The sequence below is a fragment of the Tympanuchus pallidicinctus genome, unplaced genomic scaffold (assembly GCF_026119805.1).
Source record: "Tympanuchus pallidicinctus isolate F22 unplaced genomic scaffold, pur_lepc_1.0 scaffold15, whole genome shotgun sequence".
Classification (NCBI taxonomy): Eukaryota; Metazoa; Chordata; class Aves; order Galliformes; family Phasianidae; genus Tympanuchus; species Tympanuchus pallidicinctus.
Genome location: NW_026294669.1, coordinates 32407472 through 32431976, shown reverse-complemented (window position 1 = coordinate 32431976; position 24505 = coordinate 32407472). Strand labels below are relative to the sequence as shown.

The window sequence follows — 24505 nt, the reverse complement described above, 5'->3', positions numbered from 1 at the left end:
TTAAGTACTTCAAATCCACTGAATAGAAAAGAAATCCTCTGGCACGTTAATCAGCAGATCTCTCTGGTACATAGAGACTAGAGTCAACAGCTTTCAGGCTCAGAGCACGATATTGCACGCTGAGGCCCCAGTATCAGTTTAGACCTCCAGGAGTTGACACAGACCCCACAGTTTCTATGTTTGTTCCCAACATTTTGAATGCTTCTACTTCAGAAAATCTTGACTGCACTTTTCAGCCTCCATAGGAAGAACGTCCGACTCAAGTAACCATTAAATTTTACTCACCTCCAAAATCTTTCCCACAAGATGCTGTTCAGTTGTTGACCTCCATTTTATCAGTGACGTTCCTCCTCAATTCGCAACTGCAAGGAGGAACAAAAATCAGAGAAGATTATATAAACACATACAAACAATACATTTAGCCAAGATTTTCTACTGAGTCAGCTCTAAGGTCAAGAAACCAATAAATGTTTTGCTCTATCTGTACTACACTGAGTCCTTCTGCACACGTTACGCTGAGATAGTTGCTCCCTTCTCTTTTATCTTTGTATAATGCTAGAATTATATTCTCCTGCTTTTTTTATCCCGTAAATACAGATTATTTGCTTTTGCAACAGTGTTAACGTCACAACAAAGAAACAGAACATAAGGTTGGTGATCTCTGTGAGAAATGAAAGCTCCAGCAATAACTTCCCTTCTCAAACCCCACTTGTTTTCCCCATTTGCACTCCTCAACAGCAACAGTTGCTCCCTAAGGGACTGCCAAACTGTTTACTATGCTTGTTAAATAACACTCGTGCTCTTATTTAACTTTTTTTTAAACAATGGAGTTGGCATTCATAAAAGCTCTGGAAGCTAAAGTGGTCTCATAAGCTCATTTTGCTGAGGAAAGCATAAGTGCTTATAACCCAGGATGTGCTGTAGCAGTAATCTCCACAGACTGCCCTTCTGCCATGAACTTTTAAAGGGTACCATCCACATATATTTCAAAACGTGACCATTGATTCTAAATACTGCTTTGGAGGCAACACATCTTACACACTGCACGGTAAGGTTTGTCTTCTTGATTTCTTAAGTGTTTAAATATGCAATGGAAAACATTTCAAGAATTGCTTTTTATAGCACTTTTAAACTGAATTCATTAATTAGAGTAGAAATGGAAATTAACATACAGAACAATAGAAGCTTTAAAGAAACTCAAACTCCCTTTTTGTAGTCACCGAACAACATAGATGCCTCAAAGGGGCAACTGCCTGAAATCCATAGCTCCGTGTGTACAACTGCACAGTTTCTTGGGCTTCCTCTTCTTTTCTTTCCCTTACCATCAATCATTTTTGCCATTTCTTCCCTTTTTAGAACGCTAGCCATAAATATCTGAAAACCATGAAATTAACAGGTTTCGGTGTCAAGTCTGTTCACTAGAGACACCACTCCTCTTCAAGACATTCCAAAACAACCATCATGTATATCGTGGTCCAGGAGAGGCTACCGTCAGCCCTTGGCCAGGCCAATGGGGGATGCAAGTCAGGTGCCTACAGTAGCAAAAGACACAGGCCAGTGCAGGGGGTGCCCCAGCAGTGCCAGCTCTGCCCAGCCCTTCACTATGTTCTCCAAAGAGAAGTAGAGTTCATCTTCATGGGCATGGGTGGGAGGCAGTGGGAAATTACGCTTTCATTTTACTAAGAAAATGCAACCTGTTAGGAGCCTAGAGATCTTAAAGGCCTTTTGAGAAGAGGTGTTTCTTTTTTTAAAAACAGATAATTGGCTGTTATTAAAATTATATCTCCTGACCTGGAAAAGACTCAAAATCTGATTGACTACCAGAAAATTTACTTCCATGTTGCAGGAGCAACACTGCCTACCTGCAGAGGGAACCATCTCTCTCCTAAACAACAGGACAGGCACAACGAAGAGGGCACAGATCTTGTATGATCTCCTTTCCCTGATGGCCAACAGAGGCTCAGAGCAAGCTGCACGACCACTCCCTTCCAGGACTGGGTCACACAGAGATGTTTTCTGGTGGCAGAAAGCTGCTCTTCAGCTAATGGAGCCTACTGCTGCTACCATCTGATTTTCATAAAGATTGGCCTCTAGGCTTTAGTGCAACTAGAGCCAAACAGCACAGCAGAAATGAGGGAGATGCAAGTATTGAAATGCATGAGACTGAGAAAAGCTAGGGGTAAAGGGAAGAGAGCTCCACTAAGCCTGAGGCACTGCTGATTTGAGAGGTCTGACAGAACCTGGACATCAATTACCCTGGGTGAAAAGCATTGTACAGACTTCAGAAATTTTTATCTACCCCAGCACTGCATAAAAAATCACCATAAATGCATCTTTATTACTGCCCTCTGCTTGATGGTTTGGGAGCTGCTACCTAACCACAAACTTTGCCACTCTCCATCAATACAGCAGAGAACTGGATTGTGCCCTCAGCTGCAGCAAGCCAACACACTCCACTAGGGCCAGGTATCCTCACAGAAGCTAAAAATGCTAGGGATGGAGGAGGGCTGAGCAAAACAGCCCTCATAGATGTCATATGTTGGGAGATTTAAGTACTAGAGGAAATAGACATGCTATAAGTTTCTGGAAGCAGGGTGAGGGTGGGTGCTGAACAACACTCAAGAGATTCAAATCTTCACCCATGTTCAGGAAGACAAGACATCCTGTGCTATGATAAATCCTACACAACAGTTACAGACAGCTGTTTTCTCTCCATCCTTGTGTTGCTCTATTTCACAGGAAACATGCAAAGAAAAAAAAAGGGTGAATGAAACTGCAGTTTGATCATATTAAGGCAGAACGCCACAAAAAGTGGTTAATGGGCAAGATCAGAAGGTGACAGAATGGTCTGAAGGTCAAATTCCTGCCACCACCTGCCATCAGAGACCAGAAATAGGACATAATTTTTTCGATGTGATGTCAAACGTTGGCTTTTCCCACCTCAAATGTCAAACAGGCACAGTGTTCAGTTTGCTTGATCCCTATCTAGAAGCTGACGTTCAGAAGTATTTACATCACTTCAGTTTATTATCAAAGACCTTGTTTCTACTGTCTCTTTTGTAGGGTCACCCAAGTTTAAGAAAAATCAAATATTCCTCCTTCCTTTGTTTCACACATCAGCCCTAATATGGATCAAAGAATAAACAGTGGGGAACAATAAATTCTTCCTGCTAGCAGGGAATTGGCATCACAGTTCATAAAAGCATGGACAGAAGCAGTTAGTGGAAGCATACTAATGCCAGATAATGACCTTCTTTTTTTTTTCATTTAAAGAAAAAAGAAAAATCAAACTATCAAAACTAAAAATGACAAGATCCCAGAGAAAAATACTGATCTTCCAGTTTTGAAAGATGCAGCTGCTGGAAAAGACAATGCCAATACACAAAGCAAAGTGAGATTCTCCTCAGGAAGGGCTGTGATGCTTCCAAATCTCATCACACCCTCCCAACATTTCTCGTCCCTCTCAGGCCAGGCTGCACAGTCCACGACCTCAGGAGCTCTTGCCAGGAGACTCCAGACACCAAGAGACTTAATTCATTGATCACACAGCTCTCACCCACAAGCAAGCTTTAGCTCATGAAACCTGAATAGAGGTCACTCAATTCCTCACCTGCTAGCTGCAGTTGAGCCAGCCTCTTAGTACGTCTCCTAGCACTGTTTCTTCAGCTAAGCACAGTGAGGTCCTTATGCTTTACCTCTTGAGCACAATGCAGAGGTTCAGTTTCACTGGAATATCTCTTGAATGCACGAAGAAACCACTGTGACCCGCCACCAGAGACTACAGCTGCTCAAGGAGCATGTCAGATCCAACTTGCAACAACACTACTGATCATGAAGTGAACAAGGAATGATTTCAAGTAGTCAGACATTTTCTTCAATATTTTCAGCTTCCAGAACACCAAAAGAAAGCAACAAAGCACGTTTCGTAAATCGTGTATTTCGGGACATGAGCTCTAAGTCCACAAGACTGCTTTTCTTGCTGGTGCCATACCATAAGAGTTCACATGTAATGCCTATACTAACAACAAAAAAAAAATGTTGGAATAACATTGATCATTCATTTATATTATTGACATTTATAATGTAAGTCACATCTGGTATTGACAAGGGTGAAGTAAACAGCTTTGATTTAAGAAAAGCCTCAAATAAGTGCTCGGATCTCACTTTGGGATTCAGACTGGCTCTGTAACGAAGGCCCACCAAGCAACTTCTACTCAAATCCATCCACTGCACACAGCATGTGACTCAGCTTCATGGAGTTGCTGGGTCCTAGGAGTAATGTTAAGGCTCCCTCAAAATACAAGGGCACATAAGAACACATGCAAGAAGCGATGGGGAAGATGTAAATTGACTTTCCTACAAAAGCACAACAGAATTAGAGCAAGGACTTTCTATGCGGAAAGCAGCGAAAAGAACTGGCGAATGCCCTACTTTTTCTATCCCAAAAGGGCCACAAGAGAGGGAGGGGGGAGCAGAGAGCATTAAACCAGAGCAGCACTGCAGCAGGATTCCCTGTGGCTGAGCAGCAGAGTGGCTATGAGAAGGACATCTGAGAAGTCCCTTGTATGAGCAGTGACAAAAAAGACCTTTACAGGTGATTGGAAGAGAGACCTCTCTTCTGAAGGACACAGGAACAGCTGTGTTTAATAGGAACACAGAAAAGGGTGCTATTAGAAAGTGTAAGATATGCACAATCAACAACAACAAAATCAATAATGAGGTTACTCCAGTTACCACAGCCTCAAGGCTATCGTTACTTAAGTACACGGAATTTACCAAGATTATTTCACTGATACAGTACTTGATCAGTGATTCAATTACTACACACAAGCCTACATCAAACAGCTACACATTCAGAAGATATCTTTGGCATACCTCCCAAAACTGAACCTTCATGCATCTTTCATATGGCCAATATAATTAAATTTATGTGTACACGTAGCAGAACAAGCACTTTAAGTAATAGGACATAATCCTAACAGCAGCTTTTTTTTTTTTTTTTTAAAGGGGAAAAAAAAAAAAAAAAGGACTTTATGATAGAAAAGGGAAGCGTGGAATGCAAAGAGGAAAACACAGGCATGAGAACATACCAAGCACTAATGGTAATGAGGAATAAATCCAAGGCCTGCAACAGAACATGGATATCCTCCCCCTGCACTACTGTAAGCTTTATGTCCAACCTACGTCTGTGAGAATCCCATCCCATACGGTCCCTGCATGAGCACCAAGATGCAGAATGAAGGCTCCAGTTACAGCTTCCTTCTTCTAACCATCAGTCCAGTGCATCTCAACATCTGTCTCTTCTTTCTGTACTGAGTTAGATTCTGGCAAGGACATCAGATTCCCATCCAGCTGTAGCAAGCTGTGATCTATTGGACACGTTTTATTTTAACCACATTACATTTAGGCATTTAGAACTGGATTGCAATGTCCTCCTCCAAATTCCTCTCAGCCAAATCATACAACCTTTAGCACCAGCCCTTAGTCCACCCATCTGTGGACCTGAAACTTTCATTCGATGACCTGAAGTGTCGCTTTCTCTGTAGGCTTCATTTTCTTTTTTTCCCCACCCCCAATTAGGCAAAGGATGAGCAGAGATTTAACAATAACGAACATACGCATGTAACACTCATAAAAAACCCCTGATTTTAAAGGGCACACTTGATAAAAATGGTTACAGAGCTCATAAATTTTATTTATGATAAAATTTATCATACCTTTATGATAATTTTATGTATATATTTATGTATACCATACATTTATCGTACCACCTACTACACATTTGCAGATTAACATACATCAAAAGCAGCCAGTCCACCACATAGATGAAACAGTTACATATGCATGCCTCCATTAAGCAGATGACTTCTTCATTAATGCCTGTGACTATGGGAGATACCAACCCTTGTTTCTCAGTAATTACATGCACTAAAGGCAGTCTGGGAGGTGAAGCACCAAGAGCATCTTTCCCTCTGCCTGGTTTTTGCAAATCCCTTCGCTAAACATACTGAGGCAACAGGACTGAGTTCCAAGGTCTGAGAACCTGCAGCCACATGCATGTGGATGCCCTGGCTGTTCTGCTCCTTGTCATGAGAGCTCACAAAGGCTCCCACCACCCTTGTTTGCCTGCTAAACCAGGACTAAACAGAACACATCAAAATCAAAATCAATAGTTACACCAGGACTTCCAAACTATTTATTTAATTCCACCAGCTTGTAGTAATCTGCCTAAGAGCTACTGCTAGTCTAAGACTATGTGGTTATCAAAGGAACAGACTAGATGCATTCTCTTTTCTCATTACATTTTACAGGGGTCTTTGAGAATATTAGATGTAGCACTTTGGAGTCGCTCTTCAGCATATGCCTGTGCAATGTTCTCCTCCAGGCAAGTCTGCTGTGAGCTGTAAAGGCAACAGTGCAAGGCTTTGAAATGCCAGGACCACAAAGCACCGCTGTGACTCGAAACAAACACTGATGGAGCCTGCACACACCAGCTCCTCCACAGCTAAGTAAAAGAAGTGCTGCAGAGAAAGCTCCTGCAAGGAAATTTTCTTCCTTACAAAGGAACTTCCTTCCTTCACAAAGTTGTTCTGTAGCTTTAACTACGAAGGCTGCCCCTCCAAAGCCTCCTGAAGTGCTACTGAACATTCTGCTAGCCATAACAAAATCTGACTTCTGAGATTGCTAGCCAAGGTATCTGACAGCACTGACTCCTGTCAGGTAACAGCAAGACAGCATCTCTGGTCAGAACATTGAAGCACCCCTCCTTAGTGCTCTCCTACACTCTCCAGACAAAATGCTTAGTGAGTCCCTACACTAAAGAAGTGGGGAAGATATTGCTGGGAAGAACAGAGTCCAGATTGTCATTGCATCAGAACTTTTATTAAGGAAATCAATTAAAATAAACCTTTCTTGAATCTCTATTGCTCATCTGTAGAATGGTACGATGATTTCTTAATAAATACAATCCTGTCAGCTATTCCTGGTCACCTCTTGAGCCTTCCTATTCTGCAATGGGGACCCCTTAGAGATTAACACAGGCTACCCACACAGCATTTGCAGGTCTAGAACAAGTTGTTGGACAACTACTGCAAAATTTATTTCGCCTTATATTCAGCCTTTTCTATTAAAAACCTGACCTACAGGGCATTTCTGTCTCCAGCTTTTCAAGTGCAGAGTTTTCTCTCGCGTTGCTATTCTAGTAATAATCAGTTCATTAGTTCTAGCAATAATCAATTCATTAGTAGGGCTCACAAAAACAAGCCCCAAAGTTGCCTTTGCTTTCTACTTTGCAAGGATGTGGTTTCAACTGTGCATACCTTACCTCCAAAGGAGCTCAGAGATGTCATAGGAAATGCAGCAGATGGAACTGTGCAGTGGTTAGGACCTGCACCTTCTTTCGCTTTCCCAGAGTAAAAGGTAAGTTAGTAACCCAAACTCTCAAAGCATTGCAGGCAAAATGATTATCAAATCGAAGAGATAAGAGTAACATTCTAAATTAGGAAGTGAATACTACCTTTAAACCTTCTACTATTGTAAGTAACCAATTACAAGCCCGCCAGGCTCTACGGCCCAGTGAACAGAGCCCTGATGGGAGGTGATCTGAAGCAGCTGTCTCTGCCCTCACACTTGTCGCCTGTACATCTTGTGGTTACCTCAGCGTAGGCCCTGCCTCTTATTGTACATCTGTGTACAGCCTTGTATCAATGGGCAGGGATCTCAGCTAACAATGCACACACCCAGCAAACCGTGCTGCATCCCACCATACCTTTCAGCACAGGCAAGAAAAACCTTCTGAAAACCACGAGTGATCTGACATCATCTCAGTATCCCTATTTTTCATTGGAGAACCACTTCAGAAGAAGAAAGCTAGTTCAGTAAACGCAATGCACTTCAATGTGACAAATCAGACATTTGAGACCATCTCTCAAAAGGCACCCAAAAAGCTTACAAACCTAATGCTACTCATCAGAAGAGTCAGGCCAAAGGCTTCCTTCCCCAACCCCCTTCTCCAGCAAGGGATGAGAAAACAAAACTCTGAAGTCAGGAGAAAATAAATATCCCAACCACATTCACCTTCATTCTCAAGCAAGCAACTTCTTCAAGCTCTAGCTTCACCATACAGAAACACGAATGCCAGCTGAAGGAGCATGCCCTCTATCCTCACCCCATTTGTTACTCACTGCCCTAAAGTTTTCACAGAGCTGAGCTGTAAGAAAAAAAAAACAAAACAAAGCAGAAGCGATGAAAATCACCCTCAAGATGGATGCAAAGGGCTAGTAAGGTGTGTTATTTGTGTTTCACTTGGACTTTTGTACTGTAGTATCCCAACCTGGCCTGCAGCATGCTAACACTTTTTTAGGGTAGCGCCACTGCTGCACCAGCAGCAAATAACCATTTGATGGTTTCTTGGTTAACAATCCAACATTGATGGCTTACCAAACTCGAGTCATCTTCTGCTGGGCCTTGCATCTTTGTATCATGTCTCATGCTGGGACCCAGGGCCTCTGTTGCATCCTGGAACAGTAAGGGGAGAAGTCTCCTAAGCGCCTGCCCCAGCAAAATGCAGAGTCAGCCTTGGGCAGTAGGCTGCAGAGAAATAGTCATGCCAACTGCAAGACAGGCGCTCGGCTGCCTTGCTTGCTGACCCTTCTAGTAAGTCAGGTTTTACAACTGGTACTATTAGCTACAGAGCACTGAACATATGCTTCAAGCACCATACTGAGACCCCCTGTGCTCTGCAATCACTGCTGTTTTGATAGCGCTAACGTCAGCAGCTAGATGCCAGCTAGGTAATGGTTTGCACATGATGCTCAGTTGTTGCTATGACAGGACTGTCTGAGCCTGTTAACTGGGTGGTTAGGTTCCCTGTGACATAAATATGCTTCAGCAAAGCCTTACAGCAAGAAGAGATGGCTCTAGAAGATACTGAGCAAAACGTGCCACCCTACCATAACGCCTTGTCTGGGCACCACTCCCGAAGCAGTTACTCCTCCACTAAAGGAGCAAAAAAGGTGTTATCTTACTCCCTGCAGGGTACACACGGGGTACAGCAGCTCAGGGGCTGCGAGGCCAGAGGCTTTAAAAGTATCTGGAGGCCTTAGGACTTGACACCTCCAGCTCTTGCCAAGCAGTAATTGCTCCCACGATGAGACAACAGCAAAACGGGGCAGTAACTCAACAACAGCCTCACACACCAAGCTGGCAGGCAGTGTATTTACCACCAAAGGCAAGGAAGCCAGGCAATAAAAGCAACTACAGCTCAAAAGAAAATCTCCTTCCTAAACACAGAAGATTTATTTAGAGACAAGCAGGAACTTGGAGTTTTTCTCTGGGTTGGCTTCAACACCACAGAGCATGTTTGCAGACATGTTACCTAATGATCACTTACAAACAGCTTCCCAGGGCACCCCATTGCAATGCAGAGCAGCACCCACAAAGCCATTCTGCTGCTGCAGCTGTGCGCCTGGGCTGAGCCCACTGCCACATTAGCAGTCCCTTGCACGCCAAGATTTGCATAAAAGGAGCAGTTATCAGCAATTATGGCTTGCCAAGGCAAAATTCTTCAAGGCCGCTTTACAACCGGCGACAGATGCAGCATTCCCAAGTTTCAGCTATAATTTATTCTTAGACTGGGCAGAAACATACAGAAAACACGCTGCGTTTTGCAAAGCTGCTCATTTAGGCATCTGAAAAATAATTTTAAGAAAGGAGGAGGGAAGACGAATATGGACCAAAGGAATGAATAAACTGCAGGCACGGAGCCAGAATTCAGTACTCAAAAAGAGTGACAAACAGATAGTAATCTGCTTCCTGAACAGGTCAGCTTTTACCTCCTGTTCACATCAAGTGACACTGGTACCCCATGTTTCCCAGCTTCAAGGCTCCATCACAGGTGACAGACCCCAGCTGTCCTGCCAGCATAAGACCAAATACCAAGGAGGGAAGGCAAGTAGGCTGTAGCCAAAAGAAAACCCACTCTCCCCTAGGACACGGGGAAGCATTTCTTGCCCAAAGCAAAGTCCTGTTCCTGATCTGCAGCAGATCCTCTACAGTCCCAGTGCCCCTACAGTTTGCATATTCCAGCTTTTGGGAGCTTTTCCAGATGCACAAGTGGTGTTGCCGCTGCTCAGGCCAAACTGATCCACAACAACCAGCCTGCTAGGAGACAGCAGCCAGGAGCCCAGGGCAGCAATTAGCACACTCATCACACCTCGGGGCACAAAGTGCTTACAAGCCACAGTGCAAGTGTATCCAAGCAAACTTTCTAACACATCTTCAATGTTAACAAGCAAATCAGTAACAAACAGAAGCAAGAAGACAGGATCTGGACACTTTCCTGATGTCTTTAAAATTTAAGCATGATGTGTTCAAGACCTTCTCTGGAGAATCAGAAACCATTCTGATCTGATACAATCAAATGGTAAGCGAGAAGGGTTCGGTGGTTTCTGCAGGCTTTGGACATCTATAATTCAAAACCCACTGCATATTTCAAATTGTTTTCCTATTTGATACAGCACAAGAGAACTCTTCTGAGACAAAAATGCTGTTCTGACGCTATGAGTGACTGACCCTTTCCCAGGCCAAGCTATTTCAGAAAGGAGCTTCTGCACCAGAGACGCTTTGCTGAAAACCGACCCATCGTAACTGTGCATGAGCACAGAGTCACAATAGCCATTGTTATTAGTACTGCAACATCACATGCTCAGGGGTCACAGAACACCAGCACTGAAGCCTAGTTTTCCTCACACCCATCCATTCTGCATTTGAACTATGAAAACACATGGAAGATGCACAAACACAAACCACTGGGGCAATAAAGGTGTCCCTCAGGGCAGAGAGCTGCAGCAATTTCAGATGCTGATCTACTGCTGTAGTCCTGACACAAGGGGTTGCCTAGTGGGAGCAAACCCTGTACCTGCCAGTCTTTCCCAACTGATATCAAGGGATGGCATATATTCCATTATAGGCAATAGGGCGACGCAAGAACACAGAATATAACACAGAAATTCAGTCTTCCCAGACAGTAGTAGCAGTTGTGTACCCTTAAAAGTAGGCAAACTCATAGAGGCAGCAAGGAAAGAAGCAATGATAGATCCTCCTCCTTGCCCCACAGGAATCTCTCAGCACACACTCAACCCCAGCACAGCCCAGGTTACACCACCACCCAAGGAATTACCCAGCACCCATTGCTGTTTTTTTTTTTCCATTTTCCTGCTGCCTTTCTCCCCTCATAAAGAAGGGACAAGTCCTTAACAGGTTTCCTGAGGCTCTGATCCCCTCTCACAAGTTCAACCCCCGGATAGAACCACAAAGGATTAGCCTGTCCCTGGAAGTGGGAAACAGAGATCTTGGGAACGAACAGCAGGACCGTGAGCTCACCTCCAACGCACTTTTCTCCATGGCTCTGCACCCTCCTCTCACAGCACAGTAAGATCACACCAGAATAAAACTGTTTCTTTCCTGCCTCTATATATACCCTTCCTGTGAGCTGAGACCACATGTTCATTAAGTGGGATCAGGCACACCTGATGAGGCCATCAGAGCCACCTGTCCTCCTCCTGTGATTTAGCCAGCTGGAGCACTCCAAGACATGTCTGCTCAAATCCCACATCCCTTTCCACCCTACATTAATAGTACCTTCTTCTCATTTTTGCTAAGACAATAAATAAATCATTAAGTTACCTGGAAGCATAGCCACTTACTAGGAAGGGGGAGGAATGATACAGTGGTTCGGCAATGCTTTCATATGTATATAAACACACAAGTGCATCATTTTAAGTGATGTAGATGGGAGATGCCTGGCTTGCTATGCTGCAGAACTGTTACAAACTGCTTTAGCCCATGGGAAGATGAGGACAGGCTGCAGTGTCAGTGCTTACAGAACTGTGTCTGGTGTGTGCAAAGACTTTCACAGCAGAAATGCTCTTTAGCTTCCCCAAAATAAAGCCCTTTTTCTTTTGCAAAACAGCATGGCCAGGACTCACACCTTGCAGCTGGGATAGCTTGTAACATGGGGACTGTTTATTCTTCTTTGTTCTGTAAAACACCCTCCGCACTGAGTATGTGCACACCTGCAGCCCAGAGCTGGGATAAGGGCTGCCTGCTGCAATGGGTGCAACAGACCAGAACTTCAGATGCATGAAGGGCTCGGAAAGAGTTACACAAATCTACATTCTTACCCTTTTTTTCCCAGGAGGAAAATCCTTCCTCAAGCAAGCTCATTGTGAGAACACATGCCTGACAACACCAATAATCTCTGATGTCACATGCTGAGGTTCCTGTGCAAATCATGAAGCAGCTCCCAAATCTCACGTTTAATGCCAGTGCCTGCTGTTGCTGAACAATTCAGCCTTCTGTCAGCTGCAGTCTCTGCTCCAGCCACAGAACGGCTCACATTCAGCTCGGTAAAGCCACTGCTTACAGAGCTGCACTCTTTAGTAGCAGCCTCTTCATGTTTCCTTCAGCAAACAAATGTGAGTGGCATGCAGAGAAAAGAGATGCTCAGGATCCACACAACCGAGCTCCCAGGCAGGCACAAGGGGCAAGTTTCTCAGGAAGCTTCTCCAAGTCTGCAAGAAAACAGCATACATCCTCCTTCTACCACTGCACAGGCACATCCCAAGGCACAAACCTCCCCTTATAAATGAGAGTCACCTGGGATGGGGCCCAAACAATTACCTGAGCTACACTGATGTTCTCCCTCCCACCCCAGCTGATTTCTCTTTAGGTAGGTGAGCTTGCAAGGGCTGCTGGCTTCTCTCAGCCACAGGAGGCACTAATTAATATTAACTCCAAACTGCACCAACAGAGAGCTCCTTTGGTCTAGGTTGTTTGTGCACCCCAATAACTGGCCGATGGCAGGGAGTTGAGCAGCAGTGAGTACATGCTTGGACGCACGTGAGGAAAAGCTGCTGTTGGTGTTATGTGCAGCACGATTAAAAGGAAACCACCAAGCTGAGCTCTTTCCCTGTGGAATAACAGGTCCCTGAAATTCAGATGTGTGAACTATCCTCTTTTACCACAATCTATTCTTCTTACATCTTTGTATTCTCCAAGATGCAAGTTAATGGGACGAGATGCCACTACATGTCACGGTATTTGAAAATAATGTTGGCAGATTTAATCCCATGAGCTTTCTTCATTTTAAGGAAAAAGTAGCTTTGGTTATAGTCCAGGAAAACCAAGCAGGCATAGGAGAAACCGATCAATAGTTTACTGGTCCCATCCAAGCAGGCTCAATTCATTTATCTATCACACTGCATTTACTTGACAACACACGGTAAATGAAGAGCTGCAGATGCCCTCTCTGGGCTGGAAACCAATGAAGCTTCTCAGGTAAGTGCTTGTCCAGTAGTGATCTCAAGTCTTGCTCCAAGGATGTTGGTGATGTGCCCACACCCAACTGACTGCAAGGACACCTTCGGCAGAGGGGAGACAACTGACATCTTTCTTTTCTAATGCAGCAGGACAGTTAATTGATCACAAGGGTTTATTAGGCTCCAACTCTGAAAATAGCCATCTTTGTGACTCAGAGATGCCTGGTGCTTAATGGTGCTGCTTAAAGGGACGGGCCATTAATCCTCAGGGTGTGACTTCCTTTGCATCCTCAGACATTTCTGAATCAGGTATTCTAAGTTTTCAAAGCAAACTGGCAGAGCTGCTTCAGTCAACGCTAAGCTCCAGGACAGCACTGCAGATCCCTAATAGGTTAACCCTTTGGGACCATTACTTCCCATGCTATCTCTACTAGCAGCAGTTTCCCACCATACTTGGTGTCTGCAACGGCCTTCCAAGACTAAGCAAACAATGTTATTTTACATCAGCCGCATTTCAAACTACACAGCAAGTGTTCTTCTTCCAGTTATAAAAAATAACCCCCCAACCCAAGTCTCAGTGCACACACATGTACTTCAGTTCTCTGGAATAATTTCACATCTTATGAGTCATATACAGTCATCCCTTATGAGTCAACCCTATTGTTCCTAAGCATCATTCTCGTTCTTCTCCATTAGCTATAAAAAGAGAAGAAAGACAGGGCACTTGGAACTTATCTTTAAGCACATGTGCTCAGGCAGGTATTGTGAACCTGTGGTATGCCCAGATGCCCCTATGCAAACAACCAGCAAAAACTGTCTCCGAGTAAGAAAAGCTCTCCAGCACAGGTCTGAAATGCTCCCCTGCATGCATTGTGAAGTATATATATATGTTTTATCTTAATGTCAATTACACCACTCTCTGATTGATTTCCTGCATGTGAATGACGAGGTAGCTCCAACCGAGTGCTGCTCTGTGTCATGCATCTTGCCCCCTTTATATGTGAGCTACCTGTCAGGTTACAGTGGCAGCTCCATTTGTTTGGGATTCTGTCGGACAGAACAAGAGGAACAAGAGCAAATGCCCTGAGCAGCAGAGACCACTGGTGGCCTTCCTGCAGCCAGGGTGATCCGACCGTCCTTTACAGCACTCTGATCTGCACAAAGCTGTTCACCACATGCATCTCCATCCCCTCTGATCTAAGTGGAATAACTCCTGCCATTTATGCTCCTCGTATCAAAACACCACGCAACCTTTCCAGGAACCACTTCTGCAGTTTGCGCTCAAAATAATGCTACGTGACCTTTGCAGACAGACTTTACCAAAAAGCCCTAGCCACTCGTGCACTTAGTTATTAGGGCTATAAAGAAGCTGATTATAATTTATATGCTGAGAAGGTCTCTTTGCATCACCTCAGCATACTAAAGTGACTGTTACGGTTTCACCTAGCAGGTAAGATGAAATGTAGGCCAGGCCATTTAAGAGGTGATCCTTCTGCAGGAATAACTACGCTAGCAAAACAGGCACAAAGGTAAAAGAGAGGGATTTGGCCTTTCTAATGGCTGAAATTTCGTTTTCATTATGTAAGTTTAATAGCAAGTTCTCCTTTCTCTCCTTCTTACAGCACGTTGCACAGATTATTTTTATTTTTCTAAGCATCCTGCTTTTGCCTGTATTAAATCCCACTCTCCTTTCCTTGGCCCAGAAGAGTTATTAGGCTGCAAAATCAGTTTTATGAATAAGTGTGACTTTGCCTATGCTGCAGAGCTGACCTCGGGGCAAAAAGGAAATGTGGTACGATCTGCTGGGAACTATGCAAATTTATGAAGCGGTGAGCAGTGAGGAAGTATCTGAAATACAAAGGCGATGAAAGCGTGAAAGCCTTTGTTTGGTCATTTTTTATTGAATGCACCATTTAAAACGTGACCTCCTGGTGTTAAGTTCATAGTGCACTGCCCTGAATCACAGACACCCCACATGACAGGTGCCGTATGGCTTTGAAAGTCCTGGCTTGCCACAGGTCCCTCACCACTAGCGCTGTGGCTTTTTGTTACCTGAACAGTTTATGCATGTGGCCCCCAGTGAGCTCGCTACGAACCTATGTTAATACAACATCTGCAATTTGCATCCTTTTTATTTCCAGGTTGGGATTTCTGCGAGACACATCCATCATTTGTGCATGACAGATGAGTGTGTCACTGTCCCCAGTTGCTGCCTGATCCTCTCTGGGTATCCCAGTGCCTCTCTCCATCACGATCCCTCTTGAGCCCTGCTGCTGCCACAATGGGACTGGCTAACACAAGGACTAACACCACCATGTTCTGCTAAGGGCACGGGGCTCAGGGTATTGACAGTCAGGGCTTTGCATGCACCGAGTTCCCAGCAGCCTGGCAAGCAGCGCCATACGCTGCACTCATTAGTGACTGTGCTCAGCAGCAAGGGAGACTGACACGTCCAATTTGCTTTACCTTCTGCAGCAAGAGCAACTGTGTCTCCTCACAGGACACAGCCTAAAGCACTCAACTGAAGAAGCGTGAGTAAATGGCACAATCAAACTGCAAGTCCCCCACTGCTCCCGCTCAGCCCCACACACCACCTGAGCCCAGCTGGTGTTGTCACCCTGCGACGTCAGGCCAGCTGCCCTTTGTGCTCAGTGCTGGCTGGAAGGCCCTACCATCAGCTGAGCTCCTGCCATGTGCAATGTGTGCCATGCCTGAGCATCCTCAAACTGTCAGGGACGGGGATGCAATTCTCTGAAAGGTCACATTCTGCGAAAGAACGTGGAAGCGGCGTCTGGCGTAGTGCTCTTGACATCAATGTTCCTTTGCAGAAAGCAGAGATGATTATGCCCTTGTAAATGACAAACCTCATTAGGAGGAACAACCTCCCTGCCTTTAACCTCGCCTCTCCAAACCCAACGTGCCTCTCCTTAACCTCAAAGCCCTGGCAGTGACTAGAATATTTAGACAAAACACGGCTGAAAAGGGAATGCTTTTCTTTCCTTTTGGCTTTTCTGACAATTAGCAGAGCTGAAAGCCAGGGCATTTAAACAGTATAGATGAACTTGGGGATTAGTTGGTTGTTTCTTCCTGAATGAACACGAAAACATATCAGAGGGCTGAACTTTGATGCTGCACTATGACATTGTCATATCTCTTCATAGCTTTATTTTGTATCTTTTCCTACTCTCCACTGATTTTAACCCTCTCAAAAGGGCAGAGGAGGAGAGGGAAAGGAAAGAAATAAATGTATGCTATTTTTTTGATGCTTTTAATCAGTGAATATTTCTCTTTTTTTCCTTGCTCCTTCCCTAATGCTAGACAGACTGCTCCAAAAACATGGTGTTTTCAGAATAAAACACACATCATTTTCTCCATTATATCCCCTAGCCTACTAAAGAGATTCTGGGCGCTGACAGCCCAGATGCCTCCTTCAGAACTGGGAACACTGGCTAACGCACCGTGCCTTCAGAACTAGGAAAAAACAAGAAATTGGCAAAAATAAGACAGAAGGCATCAGCGGGCTTCAGGTGAGTTTGGTTGTGTTTTAAGACAGTGTTTGAATGACGTTTCCATCTTCTATGTGCGTGTAGCTCACGGTATACCACCTTCACTTGTGTCTGTCCAGAAGGAGAGGATGGTTTTTATGTGGTCAAGATGATCCAAATCTATTGCTGGTCTCCGAGAGGTGTTTCCGCATGGGACTTCTGACTAACGAGCTCGTTTCATTACATCTCAGCTCTCAGCCAGCGTGATCTGAATACAGCACATCCTCTCTCTGCTCCTCATCTGCCACATCTATTTGTGATACAATTCCTCAAGGTAGGAACCGCTGCATCCCACATGTGCTTGTATAGTATCAAGAAGAACCAGAATCAACACTCACAGAGGGAGGCTTTGAATCCCTGCTAGAAACAATATTGACAGCTTTCCAGCTCCCGCGTTTTGCATTTCTACACTCCTTAATTCCTTGTGATGCTCTCAACTTGAACATGACACTCAGACCGTGCCTAGTCCCAGCTTAGATCGGATGCTGCTCCCTGCCAGGCTCTTGGTTTGTGACATTTGGACTCTGACAACAAAGCAAGGCATGCAGCTGTGCGTCTGTACACACACGCGCCCTACTATACATTTTTATCAGCGTTCAGCAGAGGATCGTTTGGTTTTGCACTCCTTATCGACAAACAATTAACACCTAAGTTCATTTTGTAGACAAAAGGATTTTGTATTCATTCTGTTGACAGAATGACTGGAAACCACAGAGGAAATGCTATTTGACAGTCCTAGCACATACTGGATTCAGTGGAGAAAATGCGTGCTGCTAACTGTCCAATCAGTTATGCAGACAAAATGAATTTCATCATAATTCTGTCAACAAAATGCTAACTTGCTTAAATTATTCTCTCAACAAAATAAATTAACTTAAAATCCTTTTGTCCACAAAACAGATTTAAGTGTTTAGCAAAGTCTTGTAAATACTACAGTCTGTTAGCTTAGCGTGTGCAATTCAAACGTGGCTTAGCCGAGTCAGCGGTTCCTGGCTTATCAGGCAGGGATGGTCTTGATTCTTCCAGCTTTTCTCTCCTGTGGGAAGCCAAACCAACCAGACGATCAGTCAATCAGCATGCGATGTATCAGCATGCAAACCAGGACCTTGCGAGAGAATATTTTTCCATATTTTTATTCAATCAGTAGGGATTGACAAGGAGGAATCTTATGTAAGTCTAGCAAGCCTAAATGACTCGATCCATTCCTCAGAAGAGGACAAGTTTCATCTTTAGGTGTGAAGTTTGACGAGGAGTTTCCATGACAAAGATAAAACAGCACTTTAATGAGGGACTAGATGCCTTGGTAGATTTCATATAAAGAACGTGAAAATGCAATTAATCTGCTTTTAGACACTATGCATCTACAGTCCATTATACCTATCGAAAATCTCCTTCTTCATTTTCCATACTGCTCTAAATTCAAGTGTAAATGTACATATTCGTACCTTGCTTGGAAATAGCAGATGTAAGGCAGACAACATTGGAAACAATCTGAGCACAGGTATTGCTATAGGGAGCAAAGTGCACCAAACTCTGCCTAAGCTAGCCTAAGCACAACAGGCACTGCACCAGAGCCAACAGCAACTGCTGGCCTCTGAATTCATGGCAACGTGAGTGAGGATATGCCTGTGTGCCTTCATCGTGCCAGCCAGTGCATTCACATGGTCCCTCTCCCACCCTACACATACATACATGACCCCTCCAGCTTGCAAGAAAGTCAGGAGCAACACACCCTGCAGCAGCATCCAAAATGTTCACGCACCTTTAGCCTCATCTCCACAAAGCAAAACTCCCTAAGATGAGATAAGGCTGTTAAGTAGGTTCTTAAGGAGCCCCAGCACTGTGTTTTACCAAGCACTGCCTGCCCTGTAGATCTGCTGCATTTTAATAATAAAGGAATATAGAAACAGTCATGCCTGTATCTTTAGTAACATCAGTCAAGGAGTTTGGCAGGCCACTGGAAAAATGAAACTCTTCAATCTGCTTTTACCATATTCTTCACTGGTATAAACAGGGTTTTTTTGTCCTCTTTTAGGAGGCTATTGTGGTTACAATGGAGTTAATTTCCAGGTGTGTGGAAAGTGTACAGTAACACGAGAAAAATACCATATTAATATTTAACATAACACTTTTTATGTGCATGAAAAGAATAAAAACCATTCAAATGCAAATGTGGCCTGCAAGGATGGATGAAGTTTTCTGTTTTTCCAGTAGTGTCTTCATTTTGCTAGAGACTGACTTAGGCTTGAGTGAACTAAGGGCACTCGTGTGTGTGCACTTCCAGCCACAGAGAAGCCTACTTCTGGCCAGAGTCCTTCTCAGTATTTGAGACACTGCAGCAGTACCTTGTGATGGCACTCAATGAAATACAGTGGGTTTATGAATCCCTTTGGAACCATGTGTTGTAGCCCCAAAGGCATGAAGCATGCTGCAGCGTCTACTCTACCTTATGAGACTTTCACAGAACAGCCAAAATTGTGGGATTGCTCCCTACAGCTCTTAGGGGCAATGATTTATTTTCTGTGACATGCTCTGCGTTTACCAACCATAACAAAATGACCCAGCTTGGGATCGTCAATTAAATTTTTACGTGCTAGATCCTTCTGAAGTGCTTCTTCTGAATTTTTGTGGATCTGAGTCTCTAAATGTCACGGTGCTCTTCTGACATCTCCAGCATAACAGAATACATTTTGCCAACTAAATTTCAGGTACAGCATAGTAGTAACCGATCAGGGAAGCTTTTCAATGGCACACAAATACTTGCAAATAACACAAGAATCAGACTCGTGAGAAGTTTCCCTGGCAAAGAGAAGCAGAGGTTTGGGAGAGGCAATCAGTTTTAACTGGTGTCACTCCCACCCATTATGGAATCACTCTTGATGTACCCCATCTTATGGAGCATAGTATCAGCCAAGGCCATGCCACTGAATCTACGGAAATGTTTTTCAACCTACTTCAGATAGCTTCTCTCTTTTGTACTGGCTTTGCCATAGCACGTGTCACTACCTTGTCTTCCAAATTGAGTCCAGATGGAATAAAGCGTTAAAGTGGAAAAAATAACTCTGCAGTGAAGGCTAGGCATCACGATAGCTGAATTCAACACCTGAATGCTGCACATACATTTAAAGTTACTTAGAGCAAGTTGCATCACCAGGACCTTACCAGCTCATGACAGATTTCAGTTTCTCTCAAACACTGCTCCCTCAAAGGTGCTAGGGCAGTTTCTTCCTTCTACTGTTCACAGCCTGCATTATGTCAGACCCTTTTCTCCTTTGGGTTTTTCTACAGGTACAAACAGTACCTAAGACTGTGTACTGGAAACAGCCTTTAAGATGAGTTACTGAACGAGCACAAAGGCAGCCGGATGGTCAAGGAGCTTAGCTTGCCTTCTCCTGCACTGAGACTTGGGCAATGCTCCGTGCCCACACCTGAAGCAAACAGCTACATGAGGCAAAACCATGTCTGCAAGGGGAGATGCACAACAGCAGTAGCTCAGAAGATGATCAAGAATGGGGAAAGCAAGCACAGAGGGAAGGAGAAAGCCGTGAGGCACGCGGATCATTTGTTCTTAAACTTGGATATCTCAAACTCTTCAGCACCTTAACTTGGGAATTCCCTTTTGTGAAGGAGAACTTAGGAGGACATAAATAAATGGAAATTTATATGGAAATAAACATCCAAATATACATGAGGAAGGGAGAGGAGGGAACGGAGTGATTCATTATTATGGCTTACATATCATTACGCATTCATAAATTCCAAGGCAATATATTTTTCTTCATTGCTTGGATAATAAATCATCATTCGATTACAAAAGGGGAGTACCTGGATGGAACAGCAGCCTTTCTGAAAAATACTCCTGGCAGATGAATGACAGGAAAATTTATGGAGAATTCAGCTGCTTGACTGTCCTGCCTCCAGGAGTGCGGGCTGTGCCAATAACTAAACCTTTCCTGACAATTCACACAGCAGACACTGTCCTTGATGGAGTGAGGTTTTTAGACCTCCCTTGGCTTGATTTTCATTATCCCTCCTCTGGCAGCCTGCACAACGTCTATTAGCAGTGCAAAAGGGTTAGGAAAGAGCCATCCAAGTTGCTACCGAGCCTGTGCTAGCAGGCCTGTCTCTAGGATCTGTGAAAAATGTACAGCTGCATTCTCTACTTAGCTGGACTTGTCTCATCAATCAGAGAGATCCTTCAAGGGTCACTGGTATTCGTAAGAGCAAAGAGTTTTCAAGAACACAAAAAAGACCATCCAGTATACCGATTGCCTGCCTTTTTCTAGTTTATCTTCATTTCATTTCCCAGCCTTCTTTTTCCAGACCAACCCTTAATTTCCTTCCCCTTTTATAAACAAATCTATTTGGCTCTTTATTTCAGCAGGTGCCTTCGAGTCATTCTTCATTTTTCTCCCATTACAGTCACAGCAAAGGGCAAGTCTGCCAAACAGCTGAAAGCCCGGCCACCCAGGCAAACCATCCTGAGAGGAGCTGGGCAGCTGAAGCAAAATGCATGGCAGAAAGCTGCTATGTGTGGAACTGATCCTTGCTGCAGTGAGGGCAGGCAACTGGGAGTCGAGCCCACGGCCATTCCTACTGCACTGCTCCTGAAAGGAACCCAGATCCCACCAGGTCTGCGGTCCCAGATTGTCAAAGGGTAATTCACCCAGTGCAGAGCTCAAAGCTTCTGGTGGAGGGGCACCACTGAGCCACCGAGGTGGGCACAACTCCTTCAAAAGAAGCAAGCTTTGGAAACGTAAGCTTTTATCTGGGGAATTGCCTCTGCTGTGTTTGAGGACCCTGCACTGGGCTTTGCATTGTTGCAGTGACTCAGAAAAGGCCTTTTTCTCCAAAAGGGCCAACTAAGACTGTGAAGGGAATGGGTCTGAACATATGGGCTAAGATCCCTGGCAGCTGAGATTAGACGCCTACCTCTGAAGGAGGAACGCACAGCCTCCCTTCACAGGCGGCAGGGAGAAGCAGTGCAGCCCACCTCCTCCCAAAGCAGGCATCTGAGGCAGATCAGATGAATCACGCTCTAGAAATGCCTGTTTCTTAGCAGTGATTATACAGAAAGTCTGGATGAGTAGCTCATCTGCTGCCATCTGAAGTAGAAAGGCTTGGCTGCATTACTTGGAAAGCAAAAAAAGCAGGCTTTATTTCCTGCTGGTTTCCCATTTCGGGTGGCACTCCAAAGCTACAAAGTGAACAAAGGCAGAGCAGCATCCTGACTCTGTGCCTGGGAGGAGGTTTGTTTCCTGCTCTCAGAACCCAGGTTTAAAGGGCTGCACAAGGCATAATGCTGTGAAAAATCAAACTCAAGAGCCTCCTTCCAAATTGCATTCCTACTGGGCTCCAGCCAGCGCTATCCATCCAAAACATTGAAGACTCCCTAGGGCACCCTACAGAAAGGAATTCGAGATGTTTTCCAGGGAAACCGTCCAAGAATACCAATAGTTGTAAAACACAGTTTGTCATTTATTAAGCGGGAGACATTTTGGCAGTTAATGCAATGCAGCAACTCTATCACTAACACGAGCACAAAGCCCTGATGGGTCACATTAGTCTTGGAAAAATCTCAGTCTTCCAGTCGTGCTGCCATATGGAGAGATGTTCCCCAGGGCCCATTTTACTTAGGAAAACTCTTGCAGAGTTTGTCCCCAAAGTTTAACAGCCACAATTACACTGAGACATCAGAGAAATACAGATTTATGGCAGCTGAAAATCTCATATCAAAACCCTCTTCACCGAGGGCACATTCGATGTTCATGAATTCCCTGGACCCCTTGCACCAGTGAGACCAGCAGCACGGGAAAAACAGAGACTTAGCGTTTACCACTCTACTGTGTACAGTGTTTAAAATGTGTGCTCCCTGGGTGCCAAACTACCACATCAGATGGCGTTTTATATCTACTTTGGCCTTCCTGCAATTGCATATAGCTCAAGGATATATATTCCCCTGCCCTCTTCTGTGGAATAAACAAACCTTTTATACATCTCTCCATCACCGTATCATTTGGGAGGATTAGGATGCGAGCGCGTTTCACACCTGATGCAGAAAAGTATCTGTTTTGAGTTTTCACCCAGCCATGATCTGTCAGCAGATAGAAATCTCATCCCCGAAGCCCCGGGGCCTCTGCTAAACACGGTAATGTAGCAGATTTTATTAGCAGTTTCAGAAAGGTAATCTAACACTAGATTAGCATTAAATGGTCCAGCAAAGTAGATACATGAAGGTATCTGTAATATCCTCCAGTGCCCTTGATAGAAAGAATATCTGTATTTTAGGCAAAGAAACAGTAGTTTAGTTAGATGCTTTGAGGCACTGATTTGCTTTGTATACAAACTACTGAGTGATGAATGTCTTGGTGAGCTCTTCTCCTCATCAAAACTAAAACAACTTGAAATATCACATAACTTGCTAATTGATGACTAGATAAAGCTAAATTGTAAAACGATCACAGTGCTTTGGTCTCTTGCTGAGTACATGGATTCCCTGATATGAGAAATGTGATCAGGAAATAATCTGCTACTAAGAAGGCAATCCAAATCCCCTTTGGGGAACCGGCTGCATGAATGCAGCAGTGAGGATGATATATTAGCATTTCAAGAAGAGCCTGAAATCAGTGCGGAGAATGCCACTGAGGAATAGCTAAAATTGCTTTATCTTTATCTGCTAATATTTCTGGGAAAAGATTGCAATATTGGGAAACTGCAGATAGACCGAACACCTCACGTATATTGAATTGGATCTGCAACTGTGTCGGACCTATTCAGAGCCTAGAGGATGTAATATTCCCCAATTTAAAGTAGGAAGCATAGTCTGGGATAGATCTCCCTTATGAATGCTACTGGTAAGTTTGGGGTGAGGACAGACAGTAACATCAGTATTTTTAGAAGCAAGCAGTATGATGGAGTGACCCAACCGACACTCTTTACAGAGGCATGATTTTCTAAAGAGGGAACTTCCATCACTTCCCTAACATCTCTTTCAGGAACTGAACACTCTCAGAACTTTGCCAAAAACTGCCTAATGTCCTTTTTCATTTTCTTAGACGTGCCCTGCAGATCCTTCTTATGGCAGCTCAAGTTTCCTCCGTGAAAATAGAGAAATAATTAATCAACCTGCATGTTTATCGTAACAATGAGAAGTTTTAGGGATCTCATATCGAGGATAAAATACTGCATAACAGAACATTGTAGGATAGTAAACAGCAGAGCTTAAGCAACTTTCTAATGGGCTTGAATGATTTATAGCTTCTTGTCCTCTTGAGACCTATTTGAAACTCTGATGACTTTCTGCTGTAGGCACAGTTAATGAAACTTGAATTTCCAATCTTGAGTTTTCCCCAAATTGAAGGTTTAACTAATCAAAACACCCGGCTGATGTACCGAGGAGAGCGCTACAGAGTGCTCCAAAGACCTGCACAATAGCAGGCAGGCTAAGGTTACACAAAGTGACCTAAAAAAGGCATCAGAGGCAAGTACCAAACTGCTCCCATTTCACTTCCGAGTGAAAGATATGTTCTAGTCACCTGGCATATGAATAAATCTCTCGGATGTCACGAGACAGAAAAGGATCAAATACACCCAATGCTCTCTTTCAAGCAGAAACAAACATTACAGAAGAATAACTTTGGG

The 24505-nt window shown here is 44.1% G+C and overlaps 1 long non-coding RNA gene across 2 annotated transcripts in view; it reads right to left on the bottom strand.

Annotated features, from left to right (window-relative positions):
- Positions 1-290: 290 nt before the first annotated feature.
- Positions 291-24505, bottom strand: part of LOC128076866 (uncharacterized) — a 55169-nt gene continuing 30954 nt past the window's right edge. The window contains exons 1-3 of one of the 2 annotated variants that reach the window (XR_008204704.1): positions 11383-11462; positions 8440-8517; positions 291-362 (exon numbers count right to left, since the gene is read on the bottom strand). This is a non-coding gene — a long non-coding RNA (uncharacterized LOC128076866). Of the gene's footprint in view, positions 363-8439; positions 8518-11382; positions 11463-24505 lie in introns of those variants that run through there. The other variant, XR_008204705.1, reaches the window with a different exon arrangement.